This window comes from Piliocolobus tephrosceles, chromosome 7 (assembly GCF_002776525.5).
Source record: "Piliocolobus tephrosceles isolate RC106 chromosome 7, ASM277652v3, whole genome shotgun sequence".
NCBI classification, from domain to species: domain Eukaryota; kingdom Metazoa; phylum Chordata; class Mammalia; order Primates; family Cercopithecidae; genus Piliocolobus; species Piliocolobus tephrosceles.
The window spans coordinates 17,663,416-17,686,308 of NC_045440.1; the positions used below are offsets into that span (position 1 = coordinate 17,663,416).

At 42.5% G+C, this 22,893-nt stretch overlaps 1 protein-coding gene and 1 pseudogene across 2 annotated transcripts in view; both read right to left on the reverse strand.

Annotated features, from left to right (window-relative positions):
- CSGALNACT1 (chondroitin sulfate N-acetylgalactosaminyltransferase 1) overlaps positions 1 to 22,893 on the reverse strand; it is a 118,794-nt gene that overhangs the window by 85,655 nt on the left and 10,246 nt on the right. The gene's annotated exons all lie outside the window — the stretch shown is intronic.
- On the reverse strand, positions 11,545 to 22,807 carry LOC111545762 (annotated as a pseudogene).

Here is a 22,893-nt window from a genome sequence, read left to right on the forward strand (position 1 = left end):
GTGACGGATGGAAAGTCAACAAGAAGAATAAGTAAGATCCTGGAGAAGAAAAATGTCAGGCTTTTAAAGACTCAACTGTTGATAAACTCCAAAAGCCAAAAAGCCACCTCTCTTACACACTCGCCTGCACCTTCAGCTAAGGTGCTTGGTACACGTCAGCTATTCATGGTAGTTCTTCACAAAGAAGGGTCTTTCCACATGCAGACTGAGACATCCTTCCCATGCCTTCCACCTTCTAATAGGATTTCTAATTAGAAAAGGGCTGTAGGTATCATGAAATCATTGAGCTCTCTAGTCAAAGGCAGTTTGTAGGTTTAGAATGGAAACACAGCAGCCCAAAGAATCAACTGAGAATGAAAATTCTCATTTCAACATATGCTAAAAAATTGTGAAGTGATATTAACCTTAGATCCAAAATTCTTCTTATCATATACCTCCTAAGAGACACCCTCTCACGTCACATACTGTATGCACACAAAATAATAATATATTATGGGTGTTTGCCATGTGAGTCCTGATAATCATAGTATTAGCACAGGGGGCTGGGTGCGATGTCTCACGCCTGTAATTCCAGCACTTTGTGGGGACGAGGTGGGTGGATCACCTGAGGTCAGGAGTTCAAGACCAGCCTGGCCAACAAAGTGAAACTCCACCTCTACTAAAAATACAAAACTTAGCTGGGTGTGGTGTTGTGCACCTATAATCCCAGCTACTCAGGAGGCTGAGGCAGGAGAATCGCTTGAACCTGGGAGGCAGAGGCTGCAATGAGCTGAGCTCATGCCACTGCACTCCAGTCTGAGCAACAGAGTGAGACTCTATCTCAAATACACACACACACACACACACACACACACACATATATATACATGCATACATATATACATATATGATATATAAATGTTAGTATAGGGTTATATCAGATTTCTAACTTTGTGAAGAACCTTCTTCACTGAACAGTATTTACTTTTACAATTTTGTTTATATTAAGCAGTGTTTTGGAAATGATTCCAGAAAGGGAAATGAACCCATGACTACTTAATGGTATCTCAGAGAAAATCAGCTGCTATTCAGCAGGGTATGAAGAGCCAGGGAAGGCGTGTAAAAAATTTCTGGGGATATAAAAATGCTCTCCGCAAATTTCCACCAACAAATAACAAAAGCAGTAATAATTACTAACATTTATTGTGCCAGGCACTGCTATAATGATGTGTAAAAACCCATTTATAGCTTATAACAATCTGACAAGGTAGATATTAATCATGTCAGTTTCACAGAAAAAGAAACTCAGGAGAAGAGAAGCTAAGAACCCTGTATACCTGACACGATCAGTTCAACAGTGAAGAGAAGACAACAGCATCGGGATGGGATTGTCTAATCAATTTTCCCTGCTCATGAGTCACAGTAGAATCCAAGGGTTTTCATTTTATATCCACTCAGGATCCTTGAAAATTAATAATATGCAGTTGTTATTATTATGTGCAAATAAGCCCAAGAAGAAACAATGGCCCCCATTTGAAGGGCAAAGATGTATCTCCTACAGGTAGAAAATGGAGATGAGAGATGGGGAGACCAGGGCACCTAAGAAGGGTTAATTACAAAGAGTGTATTGTGAGTCCCTAGTGAGACACAGGGTGTCCCTAGAAGAGAGAGAAGATGAAAAGCGAATCCAATGAGAAAATCAGTATGATTATTACAACAGAAACACCAAACCTACAAATAAATTGCCCTTCTATTTTAAAGAGTTAAATCAAAATACAGATAGGAAAGAATGAAATCATCATAGGAAATCATTATTATCCAGTGTTTATCAACTACCAATTATGGTGGTTATTGTTATATGGTTAGACTTTAAATTCTCAGTCCCTCTCTCAAAGGAAAATATCAAACAAAAATGTACTCATCACTCTGCAGAGCCATCCTTTCCTCTGGTCTCAAAGGAAGCATTTTCTTTCCTCCTTCTGAGGCCAATCCCTCAACCTGTGGTCTTCTTCCTATCCCCTCTGTGATGTCATTTATTCATTCATCAAACACTTAATCAATGTTTATGTACCAGGCAACCTGCTTCATATTAGGGCTACAAAGTGGTATGAGAAATGGTCCCTCATCTCAGTCTAGGGGGAGACCCTGATAAATTAATCGACAACCACAGGACACAAATGGTATGAAAACGGAACATAAGGAATCTTTGCACCATTGAGGGTCCCATATTGTCTTTTCACTGGCTGTCTTGACAATGACATCTTGCCTTAGCCCTGTTAAACATAGCTGAGCATCTCCAATTTTAAATTAAAATCAAAAATCTCTCCTTCAACTTTTTTGTTAGGAATCTTTTGTTAGGTAAGCCAAGCTGGGCTGATATCTATCAGCTGGGATGATATGTTTACACACATTTTCTAGCCCTATGTGTTCTAACCAAAGTCTCCTTCTATACCTTGAATGGCACCGACAGAAGCAAAATTCTGCTCCAAGCTCAGAAAATGACCAACTGCCTCTGTGGACTAATGACCACACGGGCCAGGTGCCTTCCTGGACCATCTGTTCTCTTGATGGCCCCCAAGTATTTCTAACTCTGGGATTCGAGGATAACAGCCAGCAACATTCAGAAGACAATCCTGATCAATAGCCCTGATCTTCCCCCGACTTCCCAGCTCCTCTTTAAATAGCGCATGGAACATCACTAATTTAGACATTCTAAATATACGGCACATAATTCAGACCAAGCTACAGATGGAAGGCTGCACACGAGAAGCTGCTGCTGCGACTCACACTGGTTTTCACAGACTGACTGCAAAACAGTATTTTGGGAAAGAAAGGAAAAGAGAGAGACAGGCTTCTTAAAAAAAAGGCACTTTTGACAGTAGGGTCTTTCTTCAAGGGAACGAAGAAGAGGTGTTTTGTTCTCTTTCCTCTTGTCCTTGAAAACTCCTATTCATCTCTTAGGAGTATTGGGAAGGGGAAAAAAGAAACCATCATAAGATGCCACCAGGAAAGGGACTCTGATGGAGAACACCAGAGCCTCTGGTTGCACCAAACTGTTGCTTAGGGCCCAGGAGCATGCGGAAGTACCTTTTCTGCAGAGCCAACCGGTAAATCCACACCAGCTTAGGGCTCTATGCTGATTGGTTCTCTCCAGCTTGGACACCTGTAGTCTCCATCACAATGCAGGAGAAATGGAGCCCAGGACACAAGGAGGCTTTGCTCAAACTTCTTCCCAGGGCCCATCATCTCCTTCCCCAAAACAACCTCGACTTTACGGGCTGCCTGCTCCAGTCTTGGGATTTAGGGTAAAGACTGACTGAAACCTAGAAGTTACCTGTAATTTTATTTTTCTCTTCTGGATTCTCCAGGTGATTCTCGCGCAGCAGGAAGGAAGTCCCCCGAAACTACCAACTCGAATCCTGTGTCTGTTTCAATTACCCTATTCTGCCACGTTTAGAGCCAAACGCTAATTTATTTTTTAGTCATGTCAACATGATTCAAGCATTGCCATATCTTATTGCAAAGTATAACAGCAACAGAATTTCCAAATAAAATATCTGGAAAACACAGCATCACTCATAATTCTACCACTCAGGAAAAAAAACCCCAATGCTTTGCTACAGTGTTTTCGTCCCCTCAATCTTTTTTCTTTACATAGCTATAAACTTTATAATTATTTTCACAATTAAAATGATAGTTTTTCTCATAGCAAACCTTTGTCCTATATTAATATTTACTGAATAAATGATGTTTGTTTACCGTGCAATATTCTACTATACGGATACTGCATAATTTTACCAGTCTCCTATTGTTAGACATGTAAATTGCTTCTCATTTTTCATTACGATAACTACTTCTATGATATAAATATTCATGGCCATTTCTGAGAATCAGCTTTCAGAAAGGAAAATACTGGAAAAAGGCATGAATATTTTGAAGGATCCTGATACAAATTACTTTACAGAATGACAGAAACAGTTTATGCTCTTAATACTAAATATAAATTTTCATTTCACCTGCCCCTAACAATATGTGCCATTTATAAAATGGAGAAAATTTGTATTTTACATTTGTTTTAAATTTTCTCTATTAGGTAAGAAAAAAATAGTTTTTTATTTGTATATCAGCTGTCTGCATCTCTTTCATGATCCATTCATCTTTCACTCATGTATCTTTCATGATGTTTGCTTGGGTTTAAGTTTCAGCAATAATTTATGTCATGCTCGTATGCATCTTGAACCAAATAAAGCAAGGTCTTTTTGCATTTCACTCTTAGCATTTCATGTGTGTTTCGATGTTGTACAGTAATTGTATAGGACTTAAAGGACACAACTGATTTCTAATAAATTTGGTACATAATTCGAGGGTACTAAGACATAAATTTACATTCCATACACTTTACATGAGTCCATAGAATAAGCAATTTTTCAAGCATTCCAGTGCAATTTAGTATGTGGGTAGAGGTTACAGAGATTAATGATTTCTTTAAACATGGATGGAAGGCCAAAGTACACTCTGTGCTATTAATAAGCTCTATTTATTGACCATAAACATATTCATAACTTAAGTAGGTTCAGCCATGAACTTGAAAGTGAAAAATGTGTTTACACTGCAGCTTATGGGAACATTGGAAACTAGTGAGAATCCTTTGGAAACTGTCTAAAAATTTACTGGATTTAAGTAACAAAATGCTAACTATATGCGAGAAGGCTCTTCTTTTCAGAGAAGCACATATCTAAGGTCAAGAGCACACAGCCCTCACGGTGAGATCAACCAGTATACTGTTGGGCTACGCCTGGGACGTAGTAGACATTTGGTTGAAACCCTCATGGTGAAATCAAACAGCGTACTGCTGAGCTACACCTGGGATGTAGTAGACATTTGGTGAATGTCTGTTGAGTAATTATCCCAGGGTGGTAAATTTCATCTACCTCTTCTGTTTCCTGCACGCTGCTCCTAGTCTCCTAATGCAGTTGGCATTTTCTGCCTTTTTACTAATGCCTAGTATGAACTTCAAACCTCAACTCATGTCCTCTTAAACTCTGTGCCATCTACCCTGCTGGAGCCAGCCTGCCAACCCAGGCCAAGCCTCACCTGCATCATGTCCGATATCCCAGTCTGACGTAGATTTTGCCCTAAAGGCTTTCAGGATAAGAGCATGTTCCATTCAACACCAGCTGGAAGCCCAGCCACACTCTGGTCTTGCTGGTCCATGCCACTGGCCCACAGCCATCGCCCTAGCAATGGCATAATGCTGCCAGTTATTAGGCTTGAATGTTTAGCCTCAAACTACTGATAACACTTTTGAAAAATTATTCCCAAACTGGAAATTCACCTTTATAGTAATCTGTTGACCATGAACAGAAATAATATGAACAGATTTTTCATAGTTTTGTCTGTTAAACTAATCTTATAGTAAAAATAAGATTTAGGTCTTCTTTCTTTTAGCCTGTACCCTGCCTCTGCTGCCCATTGTATGGCATGTTTGTATCTTCCATGAGAAGGTTATGATCAAGCACTTACATAAGTGAGACAGAGAATTGACATCAATAAATTTGGTAGCTGCCTTAAATTATTTTTTGGAAAAAGTACTTATCTGTAAATATGTTTGTAATAGCTTCTTTATTAAACACTCTTGCGAAACGTCTATGGAAGAGCCCAAGATACTAGATTAAAGCTAAAGAATTACTCTCTTCTGAACACATTCAGCCTCCCCCAACCTTCTATTTCACAGCAACAGCCTCCGCCCAGGAGCTCTTCAGTCACCTCAACTATTTTTAAAGCCTTTTCATTAGTCTCCCAGTTTCCACTTTTTTTGTTGTTTGTTTTTGAGGACAGAGATTGTGTTATTTATTGATTGAGATAAAATTCACATGCCACACAATTCACCCCTTTAAAGTAGACAAGTTAATTTTTGTATGTGTTCCCAGGTTTGTGCAACCACCACCACAAACTATTTTTAGAGATTATTGCATCTTTTCCAAAAGAAACTATAACCATTTGTAGTCACTTCCCATCACCACCAACCCCTCCAACCCCTAGAACCCTAGGCAAACACTAGTCTACTCTCTGTCTCTACCGATTTGCCTGTGCTAGACATTTCATAGACATGGAATTATAGGACATGTAGTCTTTGACATCTGGTTTTTAACTTGATGTAATGTTCTCAAGGACCATTTATGCTGCAGTATGTTATCAGTAATTCATTTCTTTCTATGGCCAAATAATCTTCTATTGCGTGCAATGCCACATTCTGTTTATTGATCCATCCACTGATGGACATGTGAGTTGTTTCCACCTTTTGGCTATTATGAACAAAGCTACTATGAATATTCACACATGAGTTTTTAAGTGAATGTGTGTTTTCATTTCTCATCAGTATATATATGCGTGTGTGTGTGTGTATATATATATATATACACATACACATATACACACACACATCTAGGAGTGGAACTGCAGGTCATATGGCTACTCTGTGTTTAACATTTTGAGGAACTGCCAAACTATTTTCCAAACCTGCCTCCAATCTAACCCTCTATCCTGCTATCAGAGTGACCTAGCTAGAAAGCAAATCTAACTATGACATTTAAAATTATCAACAGACCATCGAGTAACTTACACTTAGGTAGCATACAAATGCATAGTAGTCTTGGCCCCGATTAATTCTTCAGGTTTATCACCTTGCCATGCCCTCTCCTACTACCTAAACCTATTATGCTCCTCCTTCATGCTCCAGCACCATCTTGTTACCTGTGGATCTCCAGATCGACCAGTTGTACACACCTCCATGTTTTGCCCATGTTAGTTATTCCTGCTCCTAAAACACTCCCCTCCTCCACAACACACACACACATCCTTGGCCTGAACCAATTCTTACTTATCTTTCAAAACACGCTCAAGAGTAGCCTTCCCTGTGATACCCTTCCTGATCATTCCACCCCATGGCCAATTATCTGACCTGTACACTTGTTTAATATATGACCCTGTGCTGTTGTTACCTGTGTACATGGGTGCCCCTCCATTTGGGCTCTGGGGCTTGTGAGGGGCAGGGACTGTATTGTCTAACTCTGTCCATCTCCAGCACTGAGAATGCCTAAGGCACATCCAATGAACAAAGAGCACTGAATATCCAAGTCTTAAACAACCTCAAAGCATAAATCTCACTGTGTCCCATTACACATCTATTCCTATACTTAACAAACTACAAAATTTTGAGTTGCACTTAACCTAAGTACTTCCTCCTGCAATTTAATTTCCTCTGGTTCTGTTCTTTACAGTCAGAACCCTGCCTACAGAAACTTTCAGATGAAGTCACCTCTGAGAGCTGCATTTTCCATAGCATGGAGAAACCAGATGGAACACTCCAAGGTTGGAAAGTCCATTTCTTCCCTCTACCCTATGTTCATAGTAAAGACAGAAAATGGGGGTCAGAAGGAGGGCCAGGTAGGATTTAGGCAGGCAATTCCATGATGGAGCCCCTCTTCTCGTGTTTAACCCTTTCCCACCTCAGCTCCTATGTAAGATGTAATGGGACTAAAATCATCTGGGCAAAGGTTCAGCAGATACTCACTCCGAAGTACAAGCCCAAATGTCTCCACGACTGTTGACTTCTGATAAGCAATCTCAATGGAAACAGATGGAGAGGGAGGAAGGATGCTTCCTAGATCGTATCTCTTGCTTACAATCAAAATAACCTCATCAGAGCCATCCATATGTTCCCTTTCTTTAGGTAAATCAGATTGATTCTGAGTTATGGTGCAGAGAAAGAAACACTGGAAGCTTCTGACAGTGAAATTTACAATGCCAGGAAATACAGGAAGACAGTCCTCTATTTACAAATGGGTCCTGTTCCAATGTTCATTTGTAAGTTACTCAGAAAGCACAGAAACAATATTGTCTGTTGTGGTGAAGTCCTCAGACCAGCCCATAAAAACCTCTTTAACCCATCGTATGCCTGCAGTACGGCATTTATAGGGCTATATACATTGACCCAGGGATGTAACTGTGAAATCCATTCACAGTTCTCACTTTGAAAGTCAGAATGACATCTTGCAGGGATCAATGAGAGAGGTACTATCCCTCCCCACACGACAGGGAGGAGGCTGGAGAGGAGGGAGCTCTAAGTCACTACAAAGGGCACAAGCTCCAGATGGCAAGGATGGGTGCAGAGAAACAAAGGAAGCAGAAGCTACTGAATGGCAGAGGAAGTACGCCAGAGAAAGGAGCACGACAAGATTTGGAAGAGAATGTGTAGCCTCCTCAAGGTTTAAAGTCTTGGCTTTATTTCTGAACCAAGGGTTTGTGTGAGGTGATAATAAAGAGAACAGCAGGGGACACTTCAGCCAGCACTATCTCCAGGCCTGCAGGAGGAAGGGAAATACAGGGAAAAGGTGGACAGTTTTGGAGGGAACAAGTTATTACCTTTGCCTCTCCAAGCAATATCCGTTTTAACTCCCCTACTCCAGCTAACATAGGACTTGTGTCAAAGCTGGAATGCGGTAAAAGGGGTCCTAGATTGACTAAAGTGAAAGGAAGAAAGAACGGAAAATAATGACCCCATATTCTGGCAATGAGGAAGAGGGGGCTGACTCAACACCACCAATTTGGAGTAATTTGCTTGTTAATACAAATTTCCACAGTAAGAATAGCTTTACTTTTTAAGATAATATGGCATTTGAGAGAAGAAATCCAAGGACCGAACACTACGTATAACATTAAAACTTAAAGAATATGAATCTGGTACAAGATAGGGTTTTTAAAAAGAAAGCCATTTCTTTAAATCATCACCATAGAACACAGATCAGATCATGGAATCTGAGGCTTTCATTCAAAAGTAAATCTTGTAATAATGGACTTCCAGATTTGGGGTGTTACCACAACATTCCTACTCATGAGTAAAACAACACACTTCAGTTCTTTTAAGCTGTGGTAGTCTGCGTGATAGTTGGAACTAGGTCGTGAGGTTGTGGGAAGACGTTATTGATTTGTAGAGCAGTGTAAGTAGACAACCTAATCAATAGGTTTTAAAGCATGATTTTATAAAGGAGTTTCAGACTCTGCTTCTGCTTTAGGATATAACGAGCTGAAAGATGCATCCCTTATCATGAAAAAGAACCACATAACCTTCAAATGCAAGACTTTTTTGGAACTTAGTAGAGAGCTGAAGTCACAGAGCAAACAGCTGGCTCAAAATCTGAGAAGTCATAGGTTCTGGCAGGGAGAAAAGAGATATGAGCCCTTGCTTAGTGGGGCAGATGCACTTGGCTAATGGTAAAAAGAAATCAATGACATAAGCAAGGCTCAGTGCAGATGAGTAGGGCAGTGAAGCCCTTTGTGGTTCCAAAAAGTGGAACTTCCTTTTGCAGGCTTTTTCTCCAGGAACCCCACTGGATGTTCATAAAAATGATCAGAAAGAACCTTAGGACACTGACCATGCCATGCAGCAAGCGGGAGGGGACAGCAGCTCCCTGGGAGGGGCAAAACACTCTTCCTGGACCCTCCCCATCCCGCCTCCCCTCTATGGAGCAAAAACCTTACTGGTGGAGAAAGATCAACAGATATTCTCACCCTGGCGAACTGGTGAAAACTAACTGCAGCTGAGGAAGGCAGAGGTAGGACAGGAAAATACCCTAAGACCCAGTGACATGGTACCTGCCTAGGACTGAGATTTTATCAGACAAATCAGAGACAACCCCACTTCCCTCCTGCCCTGCACAGACAGTTAAGCTGGCAAGCTGTGAATAACAAGAAACAGCAGAATATTGCTGGGAGTGGGAGAGGAGAGAAGTACAGAGACCTTCTCTGAAGTGCAGAGCAATGAGTAGACCTCAGTTGTAGGGGTGGACAGACAGTACTCAGGCAAACCCCCGACCACATCAAGACACAAAGCAATCATCAGAACCAGACTCAGGTATGATACAGATGCTGGAGCTATCTGACAGAGAATTTAAAACAAACATGAATAATCTGTTAAAGGTTCTAATGGAAAAGTGGACAAAAAGTATATGGGTCACTTCTGCATAGGGATGGAAATAAGAATCACATGGAAATGCTAGAAAAAAAATACAGTAAGAGCAACCTATAGAAATCTTTTAATGGGGCCGGGTACGGTGGCCTACACCTGTAATCCAAGCACTTCGGGAAGCTGGGGCGCGCAGATCACTTGAGGTCAGGAGTTTGAGACTGGCCTGGTCAACATGGTGAAACCTTGCCTCCACTAAAAATACAAAGATTAGCCAGGCAGAGTGGCACACACCTGTAACCCCTGCTACTGGAGAGGCTGAGTCAGCAGAATTGTGTGAACCTGGCAGGCAGAGACTACAGCAAGCAGAGATCATGCCATTGTACTCCAGCCTGGGCAACAGAGCAAGACTCTGTCTCAAAAACAAACACAAACAAACAAAAATAACCTTTCAATGGGTTCATTAGCAGAGATGTCTCTGCTAAGGAAACAACAGTTAACTTGAGGTGGGTCAATTAAAATTACCCAACTTAAACAAGGAGAAAAATGGTGCAAACGGAGAAACAGAACACCCGAGAGCTATGAGACAATGGTAAATACTACGACACACACATAGCTGGAACTCCAAAAGAAGACAGAAGGAACAAGGCAAAGAAATATTTGAAGAATTACCAGCTCAGAATTTCCCCAAATGAATGAAAGACACTATACCATAGATCTAAGAAACTTGGAGACTACAGATCTAAGAAATTCAGTACGAGAAATACAAAACAAAACAAAGCCTAGGCATAATTTAGTTAATCATATTGCACCAGTGTGATTTTCCTACTTTTGATCATTTGTACCACAATTATGTAAAATGTTGGCATTACGAGCAGCTGGATTAAAGGTATATGGAACTTTCTGTACTATTTTCCATCTCTTCTATAATTCTAAAATTATTACAAAATAAAACATCCTTAAGTGACTTTAGTGTTAGGAACTACACTGAGAATGTACTAGTGATGCCTAGGACAGAAGAAAACTTTCTAAACAAATTACTCTCCACACTCACTCACTCTCAACCTCTTGCATTTGTGTTCCTCAGTTTGAATTTTAAATTGGCTTTGAGGTTTATCTCAGGAGCCCAGGTACTATTTATAGTATCACTTCTATAGACACTAGCCTCCAATCCAAGCAATTTACAATGAAATTACAAGATGAGACAAATTTGTAAGGAGTACTGTATTTATCTGGGATTTTATATAAACTTTTTAATAACCATTTTTCTATTTATTTGAAGCATAGGAAAAAAAACTGGTACACTTTGGAAATTTAGTGGCACAAGGTACAATGCCATAACTTGAAGCACATTATACAGTCAAAAAGAAAAAAAAAAGGAAAGAAAAAAGAAAAAAGGAAATAAAACGAAAAAATTATCCTGTTTCAAACACAGCATAATTTTACCTGCCCAAACAGACCATTTACAAATATTAGGTCAATAAACTGCTAACACCCATAAAAAAGTAGCTTTCTTACTAAAATGCAAGAATTTAAAAGATTCATATCTAAGCAAAAGACAAAAACAAACTGGAATGAAAGCCTAGATACCACATCTAAATTCAGGTTTTGTTTAGGCTTTTGTATTCTTCTCTCCCTCTACCATATCCTGCTGGAGTTCAAGGCCCATTCCTCTAGGACCCTGTCCACCCACAGGCCCCGCAACTCTCTGTCCAAAGAGCTCAGTAGGCATGTCACTTCCCATCATGGGACCACGCACGGTTGCTGGTAGAACTCCAGGATTAGCTTCATAACCTATGCCACCACGACTACCTAGAGATGAAAATTTGTGGCCTCCTGAACCATAGGGATCTCCCATGTTCAATGCGCCTCTGCCACCTTTTCTCATGCCTCTTTCTCTTGGATCCACGTAGCCCGTTCGGCTCTAACTTTCCTCTTTGGCACCTCATTTGTTCTTCCATCTCACGTGGATGAATCATCATCTCTTCCTCTTCTACATCGTTCCTCCTCTTGCCTCAGTTGCATTTCTTTACATTTCTATATTCCTTAATTGTGAAGTTATTCCATGTGGTTTAATTTTTCCTGTCATCTCATGAGATCTTGGAGCAAAAGTTTGTCTGATATTCACGATAGCCATCTTCCATTTCACTTTCCTATTTGTCTTTTGCATCCTTCATGGTTTTTTCAACTTGTTCCCTTTGCTGTTTTTCCATTTCATCCAAGGACTTCCATCTCTGAGAATATTCATACTCAAATGTGCCATGCTGGGCAAAATGAGGAGGGGTTTCTCTCTCTTTGTGATGCACTGGATTCTTCTATGCAAGTTTTTCAGGAAGACCATCTTAATCGTCTAGTTCCTTCAGTGGTTCCACAATGACTGGAAGCGTTGCTGTCAGCAAGAAAACACCTTCACAGCATCATTTAAATGCCTTCCTTGCTGCTGGTTTAGAAGCAAATTCAAGGCTGGGCGTGGTGGCTCACGCCTGTAACCCAAGCTCTTTGCGAGGCTGAGGCAGGCGGATCACGAGGTCCGGAGATCGAGACCACCCTGGCTAAGACGGTGAAACCCTGTCTCTACTAATTACAAAAAATTAGCTGTTCGTGGTGGCATGTGCCTGTAGTCCCAGCTACTCAGGAGGCTGAGGCAAGAGAATGGCGTGAACCCAAGAGGCGAAGCTTGCAGTGAGCCGAGATCACGCCACCGCACTCCAGCCTGGGCGACAGAGCGACACTCCCTCTCAAAAAAAAAAAAAAAAAAAAAAAAAAAAGCAGCAAATTCAACAATGCCTTTCCCTATAGAACTTCCACGATCATCCACAATTACAACAGCCCTTTCAATAGGACCATACTGGCTAAAGGCTTCTTCCAACAGTTCATTGGAAACATAAGATGAAAGATTACTAACAGGAAAGGCAGCTGCATGTGTGACAAAGAGAACTGGAAGTTGTCTACCTCTGATGGACACATCATCAACTTCAACTTTGACAATTTCAGCCAAAGCTCTGGATTCAAGCTTAATAAACCCGGATTCTTTGCCTTTGTTGACAAAAACTTCCCCTGGGTCTCCATATTTAGCAAATAGTCTTTTGAATTCGTCCTCTGTGCTATCAGCAGGTAGATTCCTAACGCACAACAGACATCGCTGTGTATACGTTTTCTCTCTAGGCTTCCTCAAGAGAGACAAGTTTGCTGCAAACCCCTCCAACGCCTGAGATCATCTTCTCGAGGTTGATCTTCTCGAGGCTGGCGGCCCCCGCAGGGCTCCCCGCTGCTTCGATGCCAGCCTTGGGGTGGCCACCAGGAGTGCTTAGGCCAGACCACCACCTGGCTGTGGCCCGCCAGACATTTTGCCACCCTTGGGACCGCCCAGGTCCTGGGCTCTGCTTAGGACCCCCGACCCGGGGGCCTCCGGCCTCAGGCGCAGTGGTGGGGATCCGGCTGGGTGGCGGCGCCCAGTGGGCGGCTGAAGTGAGGGTGACTGTGGGCAGCAGGGTCTGGCCTGGCCCAAACCCTGGTGGGGCCCCTTAGTTTAGGGGAGTGGTGGGCGGGGCCGAGCTGGAAACTACTGGCTACTCGGGGAGCGGGGCGGGTTCCTGAGCAACCACACAGGCTTGGAAGAGTCCTGGGGTTGGGGCGCTGCTGCGGCTGTGGATTCGGTGATAACTGCTGTCGCGGTGGCTGCTGCCGCTGCTGCTGGTGTGGAGGCAGTGGCGGGATTGGAGGCGTGGGGCGGCTCTGCCCCGGCCAGGACCCATGGGGCCACGGTTCTGATGGAGGCCCCGGGCCGGGCGGCAGGAACGGACATCATGGAGGCCGCCACGGCCGCGAATCCGGAGCCTATTCCAAGACACGCCTGTGGTCAAGGGGCGGTCGAGGCAGAAGCGAAGAAGACGCTCAGGAAATGAGGAGGCCACCTTGCTTTACACAAAATGGCGGGTGACACAGGCCTAAACTTTTCTCCCAAGAGGTTTTGAGCAATTTCAGATATACTGATTTATTGCACAGGAGTATGGGGGCCGACTGCTGAAGGAGACTTGGATACTGCGCTTAAGGAATGAACCGCCTAGAAAGGGCAGTAAGAGTCAGGAGACCAGGTTCTTCCACTGACCAGCAGCAGCAGGACCCTGAGGAGCTATATTTCTTGAAACCTTACTTAGCTCAGCTCAAACCTGGGATAATATGAAATGCAAACGTTGCTGTGAAGGCCATGCAATTATCGAACAGAAAAACCTACTGTTTTCAACTACTGCTGATAGAAGTTATCAGTGAAGACTGGGTAAGTCTGAGTGAAGAGCTCTAAGACTAGATAGAGAAATGAGAAGTGCCTGCAAGCACAATGTACTATCTTGAGAAGAATGAGAGGGGACTCCCAGTTGGAAACATCCAAAAAGGCTTCACAGGAAAACGGAATGTATAACATTGGACACACACAAGTTGGGAGCAGAGCTTCGTCCATGAAGGATTCTGCAGAGTAGGAATGTCAGGGCATGCACAAGAAAAATCATTCAGCAGCAGGTGGAGAAGGTTAGGAAGGTGCGGTAGGAAATGAAGTTGAAAAAGTACATTATTCGTGGAGTCTTCCAAGACTGCCTACACTGTGGATTTATATAAAATCCAAACTTACATAAAGTATTATATTTTGGAGAATATCACAGAACTGTAAACCCTGTCTCTTTGCTTAAGGAACGGACAAGCAAGCCAACCCACTCTGTAACCTTAATCAACTAGGTGTTTTGAGTTCAGTATTTTCTCCTGACTCTCACATTTGCCCATAATGTTGTAATGACTCTGAAACAAGCACAGCATTGTAAGAAACTTAAGATGAGGCAAAACAAACAAACAAAAAAACTAAAAAATAAAATGAACACAGTGTCTGAGGAGTTGAAATAATGCTTTTCCTGCTAAAGGCTCCTGGACACCACATGTTCGTCCCCCGATTAAGTTAATAAATTCGTCTTCAGCATCTTCTCCCTGTGCCTCTTTCTGCTTGTTTCCTCCAAGACTGCATGCTTTTCCTTTTATTCCTACCAAAACTTCTTCCCAAGAAAGTTGTATACAACTCACCAGTGTGGGACCTCTCCCCAAGGTGTTTGCACGTGCTGGTTGTGTTTTTACAGGATTTCCCTACATCATTCTGATACCAGAAAAGAGTGTATTTGTTCAGAGACCTTCAGAGCATAAGAGATGGCACAGTGGGGGCCAAGATCTAAGGCGGAGAGCAGAGACAGCTTTCTCATCTTGGTTCTGTCACTGAGCAGGGGAACCACAGAAATGTTAGTTAACTGATTTGAACTTCCTATTACACATAGAGAAAGTGGAGATAATGGGAGTGTCCACCTCACTGGTAGAAGAGGGGATTAAATCTGATAGTGCTAGTGAAATGTTGGAAATAGGGCTTGATACACAGACACAAGATCAGCTGCATCAACCTCAGCAATACCCACTGACCGCCGGGATCTCCAGGATGCTGCAATTCCTTGGGCACCAGGTAACCACAGCAAATGGGAGGGGGCAAGGGGCTCTTTGGAACCCAAAAGCTGAGCTCACTACCTCCTAGGAAGGAAGAACTTTTAAACTATAATGGCTCTCCAGATCTAGAGGATTCCTGAGCACTCGTGAGGTACATTCCCCAGTGACTCTGGGTCCTGCTTGCTGGTCATGCTGATCTCATCCCAAACCCTACACCAGAATCCTACTCCTGAATCAGTCTACTTTCTGGCACCCCGCCCTCTGCTGCCCTTCTCACTCCCTCACCAGTAAAGCCCTTTCACCCTTCAAGCCCAACACAGGTCCCGCCTCCCCCAACATCTTCCCTGACCAGGTAGTGAGCATCCAGCCACCAATTCTGAAGCTCCCTGCACCAAGGGTCAGTTTCCTCCACTGAATCCTAGATCATTCTGTGAAAGGAAAATAAATCCTCGGGCCCCCAAATCACTAAGCTAAAGAGAAAAGTCAAGCTGTGAACTGCTCAGGGCCAGCCTGCCTCCCAATCTAGTCAAAGTCACCCCTCTGCTCCCTGAGATAAATGCATATCTGATTGCCTACTTTGGAGAGGCTAATCAGAAACCCAAAAGAACACAACCATTTATCTCTTACATACGTAAGACCTGGAAGGCCCCTCCCCATTTTGAGTCTTACCACCTTTACTTTGAGTTGTCCTGTCTTTCCAGATCGAGCTAATGTTCATCCTACATATGTTGATTGATGTCTCATGTCTCCCTAAAATGTATAAAACTAAACCGTGCCCTGACCACCCTGGGCACATGTCCTGAGAACCTCCTCAGGCTGTGTCAACGGGCACGCATCCACAACCGTGGCAAAATAAACTTTCTAAATTAACTGAGACCTGTCTCAGAATTGACGGTTCACAATTCACAGTTCTATCTCCTCCCTGAGGCAGGTTACCAGGTCTTTCAAGCGTGAGACCTGGCTTTCTCCTCCTTTTCTAGCCCCAAACACACAAGTTGATTAAGCCTTGGTGCAGAACCACATCCACAACCGTAACTGAGGAAAAACTGGGATGCTGATTAAAAAACTTCCATCCTTTCCCAACAATGTCTCCTACCCAACACAAGTGAGATGGGAGAGGATGAGCAGCAGTGCCTGCCATACTAATGGGATTGCATCATTCATGTGCAGGCAGCTCTTTGCCTGCCCATCTCCCCTCCTAAGCCTGCAGCAGCTTCAACTCACACAGAACACACGTCCTTCCGATTTGTGTGCAATCCAGCCAGAACTCCTCTTTCCCCTAAGCCTTTCCTGACCACTCCAGATAAACTCAAGTTCCTTCATCTTTGACCTCCCATAACATCACAAATTGTCTCTCATAACATATTCTTAATAGGAAACGTAAGCCAGAAAGAATAGTGATATCTCCATTAAGCAAACAAAAAGGGCCGGATGCAGTGGCTCATGCCTATGATCTCAATGCTTTGGGATGCCAAGGCGGGAGGATCACTTGAGGCCAGGAGATCAAGACCAGCCTGGGAAATACTGTGAGACCCCATCTATATGAAGATGTTTAAAAAATTAGTTGGGCATGGTGGTGTACACCTGTAGCTCAGCTGCTCTGAAGGCCAAGGTGAGGGAATCACTTGAGCTCAGGAAATTGAGGCTGCAGTGAGCCATGATTGTGCCACTGCACACCAGCCTGAGCAACAGAGTGAGACCCTGTCTCAAAAACAAACAAACAAAACAAAATTAAAAACCCCCAAATCCTCTGACTCACCCATCTCTTCTAGGAAGCCTCTCCTATATTCTGGGCTTGGGTAGATGCCCCTTCATTATAGTCACAAACTCTCCAAGACATATCTCTATCGTAGCATTTACCATATGGTATCATAAGTGTCTGCATCTACCATCAGACTGCAAAATTCTTGCAGTCTTGCTGATTCAGCTTTGTGTGTTTGGGGCCTAACACAGTTCTTGGAACATAGTGAGCACTCACATGATGTATGGTGAATGTGTGCAACCTTCTGGCCAAAAATAAATAAATAATAAAAACAAACAAATAATGAATGTTTTTTCCCTGGGAACTAAATTGTTTTGAATAAGGATGATACAGTTAACAGCAAAATCACCACAACGCAAGGCCAGATTTGCCAGTTTCTGCAGTTGCAACAAAATGCTCTGTGCACAGGCTCCATCTGCCCCAGTCCATGGTCAACAGAGCTGGTCCTCAGCAAAGGTATCAGGAATGTACTGCTAGACTCATAATTCCATATTCCTTTTCCTTGACCTCTTCCTTCTGTCCCCTCCACCTTGGAGGTTGGACCAGCTACACAGTTTACAGGGCCCAGTGCAAAATGAAAATGTGGGGCCCCTTAAACACGATTAAGAATGTCAATTCTGAGACAGATGAACATTAATTCTAGCATGGGGCTCTTTGGGTTGCAGGATCCTGATGGGAGGCCTGGGGGCTGGATTCCTGGCAGTTGCTAGAAATCCAAGACTGGGCTACTCTTTTCTCACCATCACCACAAGGAGGGATTCATTCTACAAAGTACAGCTTCAAACCATGTATTTGCATTTAAGTCTCTTATCTCTAATTTTGGAATGAAAAGCATTTATCCTTCCTTATAGGGACTTAAAGCATCAGCAAACACATGGAGATATTTGAAAGCAGTAAAAGGATAAAGGGGTCTGGTGAGAGAGGAACCTCATATCACACAGGCCTTCTCCACAATGGAGAATAAACCACTGGGTTGTTTCAGAACACAGTGAAATGATGGTAGCGAGGAAGACCCCGGTTCTGCCACCCCGGCTTCCCTGGGGATGCTGGCTCAGAGTTCCCAAGCCTAACTCAGACTCTGATGACCTTTTACTGTCCTGCCTGTGAGTCTCCTCCCACTACACCCCAAATGCAAGTGAGACCCACCACTATGGAGAATCCCCACTCTTCCTTATTTCTGCACCAAGATGTCCAGCTACCTCTCAAATGTCCAGAATGCACCTGAAAGGCTGTCTTATGATTTGCACTGCGAGTCACAAAGTTGCTATCACTGAAATGGCACACTGACATAAGGACCCACTTCCTGTCTGCTAACATCCCCAGCACACTGCTCACCAAACATGCAGGACCTGAAATTCTATTTGACTCATCCAGAGAAGCTTTAGCAAAGTGGTCACAGAGCGTTCCTTAGAGACTACTTAGTGATACACCACAACAAGTGAAGTAAAAAACTCACTATCCCCGTGAGGTGTTTGTTGTAGAGTATCAGGAGGTTGGCATTGACTGTACAGCCTGCTAATAAGTGTTTATAGCTATCTCCCTGTGTCTTTGCTTTAAAACATATCTCAGGGTGCCCTCTTAGTCCATTGTGTGCTGCTACAACAAACGACCTGAGGCTGGGTTATTTACAAAGAACAGAAATTTATTTTCTCACAGTTACGGAGGCCAATAAGTCCAAGATCAAGGCACAGGCAGGTTCAGTTGTCTGGTAAGGGCTGTAACCTCCAGAGGAGAGGAATGCAGTGTCCTCCCAGGATAAAAGGCATACGGGCAGAGGCCGGGTGCAATGGCTTGCACCTGTAAGCCCAGCACTTTGGGAGGCTGAGATAGGCTGATCACTTGAGATCAGGAGTTCCAGATTAGCCTGGCCAACATAGTGAAAGCCCATCTCTACTAAAAGTACAAAAGTTAGCCAGGCATAATGGCATAAGCCTGTAGTCCCACCTGCTCAGGAGACTGAGGCAGGAGAATCCCCTGAACCCGGGAGATGGAGGTTGCAGTGAGCTGTGATTCAACCAACCTGGGTCACAGAGCGAGACTCCATCTCAAAAAAAAAAAAAAAAAGAGTAAGGGCAAGCTACCAAATGCTACATAGAATCTCTTTTACTCTTTTACATAGGCCTTAATTCCTTATATATATGAGAGAGGAGCCCTCATGGCCTAATAATCATCTTTTAAAGGCCCCAACGCTTAATGCTATCACATTGGCAACATCTGAATTTTGGAGGGGACACATTCAAAGCATAGCACCCCCAAAGCCTTCAGTTTCGTGTGGAACATAGCTTAGGTTCCATCTCATCTCGTAATCAAGCCTTTTGCATCTGGCCCACTCTTACCACACTACTAACCCTGCAGAGGCTGGAGGAGGATTAGCCACACAGGCTGGTGAGAGAAAAGCAAACCCATGGAGATGGTAGACACAAATGCCTCACATAGGAGTCACACTATCAGATGTTTAGATTGTGAAAGAGCGTTTGGAAAGCTAATTCGTTTGACGGGATGATGTCAAACTTATGTCCAAGGGATCTATTTAAAAACAGGAAATCAGAGCCAAAATATGTGCCACTTAGATCTCAGGATTAGTTTGTATATCCTATCCTGAAGGAATAACTAAACCACAAACAGAAAAAGGGATTTTCTGTGTACTTGAGATAAACAGTGAAGCACAGGATTTGATCCCATCTCTACTCTCACTTCTCTTCCCAGATGGTTGTAAAAAATGAGTGCGCTTATGTAAGAATCCAACACAAAAAGCAGTGCCAATGGAACATCTGGGGAAAGGGAAAAAAGAGTCAAAAATCACTTTCTCTGTGTTTTGAGGAGAGATAATAATGAAATAAATATAGATGAATTAGACATCTGTGTGTTATTTTCCCTCTACAAGCTTCACAGAACTGTAGAAAGTGGCCACAGAGAGATCAGACCTTATAAGTAACGTATCTAATTCCTTCCTTTTATGGAGGAGGATACCAAAGGGAAGGTGGCTTGTCCTGCCTGGATCACCCGGCAGGCTGAATGGCAGAGTATCTCTGAGAGATGGTTGTTTGGTAAAGCTATGGAGAAAAGCTTTGTATTTTGCAGGCAAGAGAGACCAGAACGCTGGGCTGGGTAGGGCCACAGAGGACATATATGTTAAGTCTCTTGTTGACAGATTAGGAAACTGAGTCTCAAGGAGCTTAAGGGTCTTGGTCAAAATCATAGCTTCCCAAGCTTGCGTCATCATGCCATTTCTCTCACAATTAGCCTTAAGTTTTATATAACTAGGATCATCTGCAAGCATGCCTTGGACTTTTCTTGTTATTTTTTAAATACAAAGAATCCCCATCTTTGTCATACTACTTCAGGGTTCAGCAAATTTGTTCTTCGTTTGGAACTCTCAAAGTGTGGAGAACCCCTGCTTCTAACCAAGTTTTCTCATGAAATTTTGAGAAATTGCTTCAACTTTGGATTACTGAAACCCAAAACCTCAAATCACTCTAAGGTTAGGAACCCAAAGAAGTTATTTTAAAGATAAATTTCACCCTTATAAAGTCCTGTCACTTGCTGTAGCTCATTACCAAAGACAAATCTCAAACGAGACCTTTCCATTCCCTTCTTTCTCCTTAACTAGGTATGGATCAAAGAAGTGTGAACCAGGATTGAAAAGGTCCCCAAAAGTAATTCAGTCCGATCACCTTTCTGAAGTTGGATCATCATTTATAACCTCCTGGCCAAATGGTCACCCAGTTGATGATAGAATTCTTGAAGTGTCAGGAATCCCACTTTGTTCTGAAACATCACTATTCTCAAAGCTACTCCTTATACTGCACTTAATTCTATCACCCCTGCAGCTTCCTCTGACCAGTAGAATCTTTCACAAGGCCCTGCTTCCTGTGACTATAAAAGATTGCCTCCACAATCTCGTGTTATTGGTAACATTTTTCAAAATGAAATAAACTCCTTATGATAGTGCAATCTCTATAAATGTATTGCAAGTGTTTGCTTTTATTTACTCATCAGACAAAAACAGTTGACCAGACTTTCACCAAATATGGAAGACACATATGGATTGATCTGCCTCAAAAAAAGCTGAGAGTTGCCCATGAAATCAACATTGAGTAACTATGATGTCACTGTCTCTAAAAGAAGGTCAGCCAAGCCTCAGCGCAAATATACTCAGGGGCAAGAGGCTGGCGTCACTGCTGATTGAGAAAGATAGGCCTTATGTTTTAAACTACTGTGCATAGAATAGCAGATAGATTTCAAATATGAATGCAGACTGAACATCACAAGGTCACACATTCCAAATTGCAGACGGTGATTTGCAATCAAGTTCTTTTGAAATTGCTCTGTATATGGGCAGTTCTATGTAGCACACCCCAGGGAGAGTGACAACCAGGATCTTTTTTTAATGATGTTTAATGATTTTCCCTGGGGGTTGGCTAGTAAACTAATACACGTGGAAATGCTTTATAAACTGTAAAGTACTATAAAATGTGACGTTGCACCATCATCATTCTATTTTGAACTCTTACTGTGTGCTTACCATGTGCTTATACTGTCAAATGTCCTGAACATTCTAGACATTTTTACTATTTCATATAAATGAGGTGTTTTGTTTTGTTTGTTTGTTTTTTTATCTCACACCAAAGACGATCTTATAAAAGATTTCTTTACCTGGCTCTAGGCATATAAAAACTGATGATACACTAAAATTGCAACAATTTATGGTTCACTTATCAGGTCTAAAAAAGCATAAAACAAGAAAGTGTCGAAAGAACACAGGCATAAACAGCAGCAGGAGAGTTTTTGATTTGATGAAAGAGAGTCAGTTTTGCCTGTAGGCCCGTGAGACAGTGGCTGTATAACCAAAGTAGGGAGTAGGGTTAGGTGGACACAGCTATATTTCTGGGCAAGATGAATTATACTCTATTCAGAAATGGGGAAAGACTAGATGCCCTTGAAGCTACTTCTTTTCCCAAATTATTAGTTGATTTTTGAACCAGTAACAACAGACAAGAAGACATTAACTTCCAAGAAACTGGACAAGGCTGTCTTCTAAAATTAGACACAAGCACAAATTAACACTAGGCTGTCCTACACCTGTGTAAAAAAGATGAGCCATCATCTCACTAGTTTCCATGTGCTTTGACAATCTGCATGATATAACGTAGAGGTTAAGGAGACAGACTCTGGAGTTAAGACTTCCAGGGTTCAGATCCTGGTTCTGTCACTTGTTAGCTGAGCAACTTTAGGTATTTAATTAATTAAACTACACCTCCATTTCCTCATTCCCTAATGGGGTCGTTACAAGGGAAAAGAATAAGTGTGGCTGGCACAATGTAAGTGCAATAACGTGTGCTTGTTATTATTCTGTTCATGGGCTTGCTAACCAAGTTCAGTTACTAGAAGTGCCTGTGAGAAGCACTAAAATAAAAATGCCGTCATATTTTATTTGGGTTTCAAAGTTTTATGTTTATCTATTTTAAAAATGAAACCAAGAAGTTCTACCTTCTTCTGCCAAGGAAGAATGAAACTGTCCACTCAATGACTGTGGTTTCCATGAGAAAGTAAGTGGAAACAGATGTTTCTGAAAAATATAAAACCATGCCGTACCTTTTGGTGTCACACACATAAAACTTTCCACCAGCCATCCCAGAGCCAGCTGCCAGCCTCCTGCAGCTGGAACCTGCCTAGGTGCCAGGACTCCCCAATTCCTTTTCTTCTCCTTTCCCCCCAG